Source organism: Salmo salar, chromosome 25 (assembly GCF_965601325.2).
Source record: "Salmo salar chromosome 25, fSalSal1, whole genome shotgun sequence".
NCBI lineage: Eukaryota > Metazoa > Chordata > Actinopteri > Salmoniformes > Salmonidae > Salmo > Salmo salar.
Genome location: NC_138315.1, coordinates 2,276,709 through 2,289,681, shown reverse-complemented (window position 1 = coordinate 2,289,681; position 12,973 = coordinate 2,276,709). Strand labels below are relative to the sequence as shown.

The 12,973-nt window shown below is 44.1% G+C and overlaps 1 protein-coding gene across 6 annotated transcripts in view; it reads left to right on the top strand.

Annotated features, from left to right (window-relative positions):
* LOC106586049 (dachshund homolog 1) overlaps positions 1–12,973 on the top strand; it is a 290,058-nt gene that overhangs the window by 172,277 nt on the left and 104,808 nt on the right. The gene's annotated exons all lie outside the window — the stretch shown is intronic.

Below are 12,973 nucleotides of genomic sequence, written 5' to 3'. Positions count from 1 at the left end.
GAGAGAGAGAGAGATACAAAGATAAAGAGAAAGCAACACAACAGAGAAAACACAGGTCATTCTTTATCACTGCCTCTCTATCAAGAGAGAAGGGGAAAAGAGACGTAAAAGTCGGTCTTTCTTTTGTGTACCGATGTGGAGTTAATCTAATTTTAATTGAATTATTCCCATCGGTTGGTGTTGAGAAGGGCAGTGGCATCAGGGTGGGTGTTTGTCGTAAGAGAGAAATGTTCTGACATTGGTCGCAGGTATGGGGTAGCTTCGCATGTTAATTAATGATGAAGATCCTGACAATATGCAGAGGCATGACAGCGTTAAGCCAGTCGAGGCTGCCACTTCCTTTGCATATTAATAGACGCTTCATTATTATTTAATATGACAGCTGCTCTGAGGGCAACCATCAGACCTCGTCTCCATTATTTGCTGTTTTCTGACTCCGACTCTCCTCCTCTGCCGTGCTGTTCTCCATTTGTCGAAATTGGGGCATTGGGCAGGGTGTTTGCTTTCCAACTTGTGTGGTGTGACTGTCTCCATACCATGCAACACTGGGTCTTGTCCATTCGGCACCAAATGAAAGAAAATGGACTGAAACAGGGATGGACTGCTTGGACTTTTCCAATGAGAAACACTCATTTTTGTTTCCCGTTGCAAAATGTTTTAACATGTTTTCTGTTGCGTGTGCTAATGAATATGACCCTGTTGTGTTGGTGTTTGTTTGTGGCCAAGGAGGATTCTCTGTGTGTGTGTCTAAAAAACCTGTCTGTTTGAATTTTTTAGGGTGAATTTGAAAGAATCCATGATGTCAGTATTTTGTTTGCATAGTACCTAATGCAGATTAGGAGGAGGGTGTGGGATGGGCCTTTTGACATTTACACGTCTAGTCGTTTTAATAGACTTGTTGCGCTGTTCGGAGATCTTGACGCCTCCTTGTTAGATTGAGTGTAAGGTGGGTGCCTGTTATGAGCTATTGACAATAGATTGGCTGAAACTAAATAATTATATGAACAAAGGTTTGAATTTACACTTATATTATGTAAAGATGGGGTTCGGAAGGTGGGGTCAGAGTCCAATGTCCTTTCTTGACAGAGATACCTTTCAATTATTTCTCTGAACATCACAATGGCTTCTAGATTAGATCAATGTCTCTGATGATTTGAGCACATTTGGTCAATAATTTGCACTCACAATATACACTAAGTGTACAAAACATTAGGAACACCTTCCTAATATTGAGTTGCACCCCCTTTTGCCCTCAGAACAGACTCAATTTATCGGGTCATGGACTCTATAAGGTGTCGAAAGCGTTCCACAGGGATGCCAATGCCAATGCTTCCCACATTTATGTCAAGTTTGCTGGATGTCCTTTAAGTGGTGGACCATTCATGATGCACATGGAAATCTGTTGAGTGTGAAAAACCCAGCAGCGGTGCAGTTCTTGACCCTCTCAAACCAGTGCACCTGGCACCTACTACCATACCCCATTCAAAGGCACTTAAATATTTTGTCTTGCCCATTCACTCTCTGAATGGCACACATACACAATCCATGTCTCAATTGTATCAAGGCTTAAAAATCCTTCTTTAACCTGTCTCCTCCCCTTCAACTACACTGACATCAATAAGGGATCATAGCTTTCACCTGGTCAGTATATGTCATGTAAAAAGCAGGTGTTCCTAATGTTTTGTAAACTCAGTGTACATCAAACCTACACTGTAGGTGAAATAAAAATTCTACATGCATACATCACAATGCATCAGTGAATGCCATTTGCTGTACTCTAAAAGTCCTTTATGCCGCACCTGATTTGTGGTGGAATTAATCTTAGTAACAACCCCAGAGGTGATTTCAATATTTACTCTGCAGTCTACTCTGCATACATCTCATTTGGAAAACAGTTGACTCTTGGCCATTAGACAGAAATGAAAGCTGACCTTCAGGCTGGGCAGAGGCCACATTCATTACCAAGCCTCGTGTGTGCGTGTGTGTGTGTGTGTGTATGTGCGTTTGTGTATGTGTCGTTCTCATGCATATGTAACAGCAGAGAGGTGCCATTGCAAACGAGCGGGCCTTGGTGACATGATGTATACTGTTCGTCAATATGGTCCCAATGTATTTTAAGATGCAAACGAGGCTTTAAATTATATGCACCTCCATGTCAGTGGCTCAGTTGCTCTCACCATCTGCATATCAGCTGCTGGAGAGAGGAGTGTGTGCTTGTGTGCCTGTGTGTGTGCATTGGGGATTAGATTAGAGTTGGTGATTAGATTAGAGTTTATTAGTCACATGCACAGGGCACGGTGAAATTATTAAGCTCCAACAGTGCCGATCAAAAAGGGCAGGTAAAAACAATAATAATAATAATAAACATATTGACAACTGTAACAATTAGTGATGCACCGATATGACATTTTTGCCCGATACCGATATCCGATATTTTCCTTGCCAAAAAAAACCTGATACCGACACCCGATATTTAAAATTTTAGCGGCCTTTTAAGCATTCTAGTACAGTTAAATAGTTGAGACAGACAGACAGACAGACAGACAGACAGACAGACAGACAGACAGACAGACAGACAGACAGACAGACAGACAGACAGACAGACAGACAGACAGACAGACAGACAGACAGACAGACAGACACCAAAAAGTTATTTTGTTTGCATTTACATATGTCCCCATTAACAGTAAAACATGATCAAAACCTATTTATTTCACTTACTTGCTGTGTTGTTTCGTTGTTCATATGTTCAGTCTCAACCAGGATTTCATCATACATGTCAAGCAGTGAATTTTCAACTCTGTCTGTCCATGGCCTCTCTTCGTTGGTGCGCACTGTCACTGTGTCCGTTTCCATCTTGTCCAGCTGTGTCTAACATTTCACATAAACCCTATTTCTTGTCTGCATCGAAGTAGTGGTCCTTGTACCTAGCATCGAGCATGGTGGTGACACAATAAAGAGGCTCAGAGAGAATGCCACCAAGTCACTTGTTCACGGCCTCTTGTAGAGTACTTTTGCAAGTTTTAACCCCACGGTCTGTGTCGGCAGTTTTGTTTAGCAGGAGTTTCAATGCCATGACAGAGGGTATCACGTCTGCTGCAGACGTAGTTGAAGAGCTTATTTATCGAGTCAGTTGTTCGAATGGAGCTAGGAGTGTGCCATTGACATGGCAGCAGCGGTATGAGAACGAGCACATTCTTGAGCATGCGATTTCCTCAGTACGAAATCCTCGTCGACCCACTGTGCTGTCAGACTCAGCATGCTCATGGGGCTGACATCGCTGGTCCAAATGTCAGTCGTGAAGCTAATAGCAGTGACGCCCATAGCAAGTAGCTTGGCGTTAATGGATTTTGCCTTTGAGTTGTCTCGCTGAAATTTTCTTACTTTTTCAAAGGACTGCTCGACTTGAACTTGTTTGTTGTTGGAAGTGCGCTTAGTATTTTTCTGCTTTTGTTCTGTGTAGTGCTGTATTTTTCGTGGCGTTATTACGTCATCTACCTACGTTATATAGGTATGCACGGCAGCTTTGACATCGGTTTTGCACATCGGAGTTAAACTAGACATTAGGCATTTTTAGCTAATATTGGCCGATTCCTAAATGCTTACCGATATATCGTGCATGGTGCATCCCTAGGGGGGTTGAAGCGATTGGCCAGTCATACAGTTTTTACCATGACGCTCCTATACTGCCCGCGTCTGAGTGATGGAAGCGTCGAGAACAGGCCGTGGCTCGGGTGGCTGAGGTCCTTGATGATCTTCTTGGCCTTCCTGCGACACCTGATGTTGTAGGTGTCCTGGAGGGTAGACAGTGTGCACCCAATGGTGCGTTCGACTGATTGTACCACCCTCTGTAGAGCCTTGCAGTCTGCGGCGGTGGAGTTGCAGTACTAGGCAGTGATGCAGCCCAACGGTATGCTCTCAATGGTGCTCCTGTAGAACATGGTGAAGGCCCTCGGGGACAGTATCTGAACGTGGGTGTGCCCAGCCTGGTTCCTCCTGAAGTCCATAATCCGCTCCTTTGTTTTGCTGACGTTGAGGGAGAGATTTTTTACCTGGCACCACGCCGTCAGAGTGCCTACCTCCTCTCTGTAGACCGTCTCGTTGCTGTTGGTAATCAGGCCTACTACTGTTGTGTCGTCAGCGAGCTTGGAGTTGGAACTTTGTGAGGACACGCAGTTGTGGGTTTACAGGGAGTACAGGAGGGGACTGAGGATGCACCCTTGTGGGGACCCCGTGTTGAGGATCAGTGTGGAGGTGGTAATGTTACCTACCTTCACCACCTGGGGACGGCCCGTCAGAAAGTCCAGGACCATGTTGCATAGGAAGGAATTCAATTCTTTGTGGTGAGCCTATGGGCACTATGGTATTGAAGGCCGAGCTATAGTCAATGAATAGTATCCTCACATATGCATTCCTTTTGTCCAAGTTGGTAAGGGCAGTGTGCAGTGCAATGGCTATTGCGTCTTCTGTGGATCTGTCGGGACAGGGCAGTAGGCGAATTGGAGAGGGTTGTAACGGCTGTCTGTGGAAGTAGACCAGGGTGCAGCAGAGGATGTGTTCATCATTAGAATTTTTATGAAAAACAAGAGAACACTACAAAAATGAACAAAAACGACAGCAAACAGTCCTGTTAGGAAAATTCTCAAAACAGAAACAATTACCCACAAAACCCAAAGGAAAAACATGGTCCTTATGTGTGACTCCCAATCAGCAACAACGAGCTTCAGCTGTGCCTGATTGGGAGCCACACACGGCCCAAAACAAAGAAATACAAAAACATAGAGAAAGGAACATAGAACGCCCACCCAATGAAACACCCTGGCCTAACCAAAATAAAGAACAAAAACCCCTCTCTATGGCCAGGGCGTTACAAGGGTCTAGTGTGTTTCCAACTGTTTCCTTTGTACAACTGTTTGCTTGCACCCTTTTCCTCTCATGGGCCTAGACTAATCTTCAAGGAAATGTTTTATCAATACCCTTTCAGTGATGCGTCATTTGATGCATAAAACTGTACTCAAGTCATGCTGTCAACTGTAGCCAAGTTGGAATGAACTTATGTATTTTATATTGATTGGGAGAAAACTGGGTATTTTGTGTCAACCTGGCCTTTGACTGTACATACTGTAGGTGACTTTCGTTGAAGAGCCTGTTCTTTCTGTAGAACACTGTTTCTATTGCAAAATCTTCATTCTCTTAAAGTGTTTCTCTCAAAAACAGATGGCATTGACCAGAAAGCCCTGGTTTAATTATATGATTAATAAACATTTCACTAATTGCATTTCACTCACCTGAAAACCACTCCTGCAGATGACGCAATCACGATTGCACTCCACACTGCCCTTGTTTAGAGTCATTCAGAAGTAAAATGAAAATGACATTGAAACTTAAGTTCTTTAAAGAATCTGCCTGTTTTGCCCCACGACTGGCCTTGCAAGCCAATGAAAGCCAGAGGAAGACTGTTATGAGCGACTGTGTAGCCCATAAAGAATTTGAATAGCAATGTCGGTCATTATTCAGTTTCTGTGACAGTGGGGTTAAATCTGGTGAATACATTAGATACTATCATTGAAATTGCCAGAGGCTCAAGACGTTTGTACGTTTTTCTGTATTACTCGTCCTTTACACACACACACACACACACACACACACACACACACACACACACACACACACACACACACACACACACACACACACACACACACACACACACACACACACACACACACACACACCACCACACACACACACACACAGACGAATACATGCATACACACATGTACACACAAGTGTACAGACACTTGCAAAAACATACTTCCCCACATGCATACACATACCATTAATTACAAACAGAAATAATGGCATCATGTCATTGCATATGTGTTATTCTGGCTCCATCTGTTCAATACAGTGTTGGGGGGGGTGGGGGGGGGGCGACACACCCACTCCGATTCGCATTCCGTCCAAACAGATCTGCAGATGATGCAATCTCGATTGCACTCTACACTGCCCTCACCCACCTGGACAAAAGGAAGACCTATGTAAGAATGCTGCAATTTGACTACAGCTCAGCATTCAACACTATAATCCTCTCCAAACTCATCACCAAGCTCAGGACCCTGGGACTGAACATCTCCCTCTGCAACTGGATACTGGACTTCCTGACGGGCCGCCCCAGGCGGTGAGGGTAGGCAACATCACCCCCGCCACACTGACCATCAACACGGGGGCCCCTCAGGGGTGTGTGCTTAGTCCCTTTCTGTACTCCCTGTTCACCCACGACTGCGTGGCCACACATGACTCCAAAACCATCAAGTTTTCTGACGACACAGCGGTGGTAGACCTGATCACCGACGATGAGACAGCCAATAGGGAGGTCAGAGAGCTGGCAGTATGGTGCCAGGACAATAACCTGTCCCTCAATGTCAGCAAGACAAAGGAGCTGTTAGTGGACTACAGGAAAAGGAAGGGTGAGCATGCACCCATACGCATCAATGGGGCTGTAGTGGAGCAGGTCTGGAGATTCAAGTTCCTCGGTGTCCCCATCACTAAGGAATTAACATACGCCTATCTCAGGATATATAATGAGTTAATATCCGGACGTACCATGTACGATATCCGGAGGGAATCCAAAAATGATGTGTGCTTGAAATCAAAATATGGATTTCATATTTGACAAATTATTGAGCATGTGGTGAAAACTCAGAAATCGTCCATCCGAGGTCCATCCGGAGATGGACCTCAGCCAAGACAATCATATCCAGAATCAATATAGCTTATTATCTCGAGTGTGCTGAGAGAAAACAGATATGCAATGTATACAGTCAGTATTTGTCAACTTGAAGAGAGAAAATAGGATGTCACATATCCCACAATATTGAGTCCATATCCGGCCATAGGAAATGTCCATGTGTGATATTCGGAGTAATCCCAATATCATATATGTCTAGTAGCAGGGGCACAACTTTCACTGGGGACGGCTGAGGGGACATGTTCCCCCCCACATTCTGAAATAGCATTTTTGTTCACCCCAGTTTTATCATTGGAATGTGATACAAAACGAGGCAATGGAGTGCTTTCGGACCATGCGGACGCCTCCGAGCGGTCGGGTAGGCTGTTTGGAGTGTTTATCCGACTGGATAAAAAATAAATAATAATAATATGTCCCCCAACTTCTAAAACCAAAGTTGAGCCCTTGTCTAAAAGACACATCTGGATTCAGAATTTGTCAGCATATGGTGCAAATCCACAAAACTCAAAATATGCATTGGAAATGGTCTGTATTCTCGTGAATATATAAAATATTTCATGTAAAGATATCCTCTGATATGGACAATTTGTTCCCAATGAGAGCTGCAGCCAGACCAGCAATATCCAGTGCTCCAGCCTGCTCTACCTACAGACTACCAGCCAGACCTGCCTGAGCTGGCACCCTAACTGACACCTGAGAAGACATTCCAGCTAGTGTCTCTCCTGGACCCGATGCCACCGGACCCAACTCCGGGGCTGGTCCCTACACTACCTGCTGCCCTTGTAGACCTGTTTGGCCTGGACATGACGACCAAGCCAACTCTCCAACCAGAGTCCCACTTGGCTCCTCAGATTCCAGCAGCAGGTGAGCCTTCAGAATCTCTCCTGGACCTGCCAGCATCAGACCAGACTGTGGTTCTGGTCCTGATGTCCACTGTCATCCTGGAGGACCAATCCAGCCCTATACTGGACCCACTAGCCAACTCAACTCCAGTCCTGGGTCCGCCTCCCTCTCCTGTCCCAGGCCCAACACCATCGGCTGAAGAGCTGGGTCCACGGCCCTCATCGGCCCACAAGGACAGACTAATGCCGTCGCCCAACCTAACTCCAGCCATGGGTCCGGTGCCTGTCCCTATCCTCGGCTCATCAGCTGACCCAGCACCAGTCCTGGGTCCACTGCCCGGACCATATCTGGGCCTGCCTCTGCCTCCGGACCTCTATGACTATCCAGCCCCTGTAGGAGAGCCTCCACCTGAGAAGCGCTCTCGCCCCTTTCCAACCAGGGATGCCTGGCCAAATTCCGTGGGACGGCCTCCTCCAACAACCTGGACACCTACAGCAACACAGGCACAGACCGCTCTGACTCCTGCTGGACAGACTTAAATCAAAGACACTATGAGCACCTCTTCCCCCACTGCCCACTCCACACATGCCACTGAAGGGGTGGTGACATGATGAGGCAGGACTTCCACAGTCTTGGTGCCTTACAAACACCACTGGACTTTACAGGGCAGCTACAGAGAACACACATCCACGTCCTCACCAGAGAATTTGAGGTGAAAATATCCTTCATACATTTTGTGGTGGCTGTAGAAAATCCTGTCTAAATGTGCATCTCCTCAGGGCATCTGTCCAGTAGACATGTGGGATAAGAGCTTGCTCCAGCCCAGTCCGGGCTCAGTATCCAGCAAGCAGTGGTAGACTGAGGGGATCTCTCATGAACCTCTGCCCTGCACTTCACACAGCTGGACCACTCACCAATGGACCCTTCTCTCCTCCAGTAGCATGTAGTGGGTCCTTGTAAATTTAAGTAGAATTTCTTGGTCAAGGTGTATTGTCTGATATGCTATTATGTGTACTTTTAAAGATGCTGTCTGGGATCTTAAGCACAACAAATTCATAACATGCTGTACGAATTGGATTCGTAGCATTTCATATAAATTGCAAATTACATACACCTTAGCCAAATACATTTAAACTCAGTTATTCACAATTCCTGACATTTAATCCTTGTAAAAATTCCCTTTCTTAGGTCAGTTAGGATCACCACTTTATTTTAAGAATGTGAAATGTCAGAATAATAGTAGAGAGAAAGATTTATTTCAGTTTTTATTTCTTTCATCACATTCCCAGTGGGTCAGAAGTTTACATACACCCAATTAGTATTTGGTAGCATTGCCTTTCAATTGTTTAACTTGGGTCAAACATTTTGGGTAGCCTTCCACAAGCTTCCCACAATAAGTTGGGTGAATTTTGGTCCATTCGTCCTGACAGAGCTGGTGTAACTGAGTCAGGTTTGTAGACATCCTTGCTCGCACACACTTTTTCAGTTCTACCCACACATTTTCTATGGGATTGAGGTCAGGGCTTTGTGATGGCCACTCCAATACCTTGACTTTGTTGTCCTTAAGCCATTTTGCCACAACTTTGGAAGTATGCTTGGGGTCATTGTCCATTTGGAAGACCAAGCTTTAACTTCCTGACTGATGTCTTGGGATGTTGCTTCAATATATCCACATAATTTTCCTCCCTCATGACGCCATCTATTTTGTGAAGTGCACCAGTCTATCCGGCGGCAAAGCACCCCCACATGATGCTGCCACCCCCGTGCTTCACGGTTGGGATGGTGTTCTTCGGCTTGCAAGCATCCCCCTTTTTCCTCCTAACATAACGATGATCATTATGGCCAAACAGTTCTGTTTTTGTTTCATCAGACCAGAGGACATTTCTCCAAAAAGTATGATCTTTGTCCCCATGTGCAGTTGCAAACCTTAGTCTGGCTTTTTTATGGCGGTTTTGGAGCAGTGGCTTCTTCCTTGCTGAGTGGCCTTTCAGGTTATGTCGATATAGGACTCGTTTTACTGTGGATATAGATAATTTTGTACCTGTTTCCTCCACATGTTCACAAGGTCCTTTGCTGTTGTTCTGGGATTGATTTGCATTTTTCGCACCAAAGTACGTTCATCTCCAGGAGACAGAACACGTCTCCTTCCTGAGCGGTATGACAGCTGCGTGATCCCATGGTGTTTATACTTGCGTACTATTGTTGTACAGATGAATGTGCTACATTCAGGCATTTAGAAATTGCTTCCTTAGAATGAACCAGACTTCTGGAAGTCTACCATTTTTTTTCTGAGGTTGGCTGATTTCTTTTGATTTCCCCAAGATGTTAAGCAAAGAGGCACTGAGTTTGAAGGTAGGCCTTGAAATACACCTCCAATTGACTCAAATGATGTCAATTAGCCTATCAGAAGCTTCTAAAGCCATGACATCATTTTCTGGACTTTTCCAAGCTTTTTAAATGCACAGTCAAGTTAGTGTATGTAAACTTCTGACCCACTGGAATTGTGAAACAGTGAATTATTGTCACACCCTGAACTGAGAGCTGTTTTTCTCTGTTTAGTTAGGTCAGTGTGTGATATGGGGTGGGCATTCTATGTATTGTATTTCTTTGTTTTGGCCGATTATGGTTCCTAATCAGAGGCAGCTGTCTATCATTGTCTCTGATTAGGAATCATACTTAGGCAGCCTTTCCCCACCTGTGTTTGTGGGTTGTTGTTTTCTGTTTAGTTATCTGTTGCATGACGGACCTGTTTGCTTTCGTTTTGTTTCTTTGTTTAAGTGTTTTGTTATAGTAATAAATATGAGCACTTACCACGCTGCGTTTTGGTCCCCTTCTCATTGCGACGAAAGCCATTACAATTATAAGTGAAATAATCTGTCTGTTAACAATTGTTGGAAAAATTACTTGTGTCATGCACAAAGTAGATGTCCTAACCGACTTGCCAAAACTATAGTTTGTTAACAAGAAATTTGTGGAGTGTTTGAAAAACTAGTGTATGTAAACTTCCGACTTCAACTGTATTTTTGACATAATACACAAAAACCAAGGACCCGTTTTGACTTGTGAGCGCCACTTTCAAAACTACTGGCTGAAATTATACAGATGTTTGTGAGCATCACTTTAAGTTTTCAGGCCATGTATAGATACTTTCCCTATTAGTCACTATAGGCCTGAAGATGGCTATCAAGTTGTTGATGCACAACCCAAGATGGCTGCCCCCATGGTCATATTGTAGAGCAGGGGTCTTCAACCTTTTCTTGCCCTGGGACCTCCGGCCAGGCAATCTGGCGACTGAGGGACCCCATCATATGTTTGCAAAACATGTTTTGAATCCGGTGAATGCAACACACTATTACAGCTTATTGTGAAATAGACACAAATTAGGCACACAGGCACACAAAAAGTCCACTTTTTTGTGTGTATTACACAATTTCAACCCCAAGGCATTTTGTGTGTATTACACAATTTTCAACCCCAAGGCATTTTGTGTGTATTACACAATTTTCTTTCTTCATAATGCATTTGTGCACAATACACAAATTCCAAATAATGGTGGATATCATGAGCTAGTCTAGCTAGGTGGCTAAAGTTAGTTAGGCTAAGGGTTAAGGTTAGTGGTTAAGTTAGGTTTAGGGGTTAAGGTTAGGGTTAGTTAACATGCTAGCTAAGTAGATAAAGGGTTAGGTTTAGGAGTTAGGTTAAAGGGTTAGGGTTAGGGAAAGGGTTAGCTAACATGCTAAGTAGTTGCAAAGTAGCTCAAAAGTAGTAAGGAGTTGCAAGGCAGCTAATTAGTGAAAAAGTTATCCATAATGAGATTCACACAACCTTTGGTTTGCTAGACGTTCACATTATACACCCACCCATCCTCCCCGACCAGCCTCCCTCTTATTGTTTCTGTATTAAGTAACGTACTGTCTTTATCTGTGATTGAAATGCACTGTATACAAAATTGTGTACTGCACAAGAAAAAATGTACTATTTCCAATAATCAATTTGTGTCTATTTCACAATAATCTGTTATACTGGTTTGGTGAATGATAATGGCAAGGACAAATAATCAACATTTTAAAATGAATAGCTTTGGTAGATAGTTGTTCATTCTAATGACCTCTCCACATTACACACTGAACAAAAATATAAACGCAACATGTAAAGTGTTGGTCCCATGAACAGAAATTAAACATCCCAGAAGTATTTTGTTGAAACTCACAAAAATATTATTTATCTTATTTCTGCACTAATTTGTTTACGTCTCTGTTATTGAGCATTTCTCATTTTCCAAGATAATCCATCCACTTGACAGGTGTGGCATATCAAGAAGCTGATTAAACAGGTGCACATTGTGCTGGGACAGTAAAAGGCCACTCTAAAATGTGCAGGTTTGTCTCACAACACAATGCCATAGATGTCTGAAGTTTCACGGAGCATGCAATTGGAATGCTGACTGCTGTAATGTCCACCTGAGCTGTAGCCAGAGAATTTAATGTTCGTTTCTCTACCATAAGCTGACTCCAACGTTGTTTTAAAGAATTTGGCAATACGTCCAACTTCTTCACCGGTGGGTTGTACATACCCACAGCTGATGAAACTGTGGGTTTGTACAACAGAAGAATATCTGCACAAACTGTCAGAAACCATCTCAGGGAGACTGCAGTTTGTCGTCGTAACGGCTTCAGTGGGTAAATGCTCACTTTCGATGGCCACCGCCACGCTGAAGAAGTGTGCTCTTCACATATGAATCCCGGTTTCAACTGTACTGGGCAGATGGCATTGTGTGGTCGAGCGGTTTGCTGATGTCAACATCGTGAACATGGTGGCGGTGGGGTTATGATATGGGCAGGCATAATTTACAGACAACGAACAAAATTAAATGTATCTATGGTTGAATGCACAGAGATACCGTGACGAGATCCTGAGGCCCACTGTCGTGCCATTCATCCGCTGGCCATTACCTCATGTTTCAGCATGATAATGCACGGCCTGATGTCGCAAGGATCTGTACACAATTCCTGGAAGCTGAAAAAAATGCAGATCCTCGTTTGAATACCCCTGTTCGAGAGACCTACTGTTCACACATTAACGTAGTCACCTAGCATGCTAACACTATGCTAGCCGCTAATTGTATACTGCATATATATATCATTGTGCTATGTAGCCGAACGTGCCAGCTGCTGTTGTACATATTACTGTGTGCTATGTTAGCCATATTTGCCAACGCCGCTGGCCTTGCTAATGTTAGAATGGCAGTTGTGCTACTACATACTGTGCAGTGTATTACACCCGCCAGCCCATGGACTAGCTAGCGTGCTAGCTCATTGCTTTGTATATATTGTTCCCTTTGGGTGCTATGCTCGTTTATTAGCCTATGATACAAGCTGC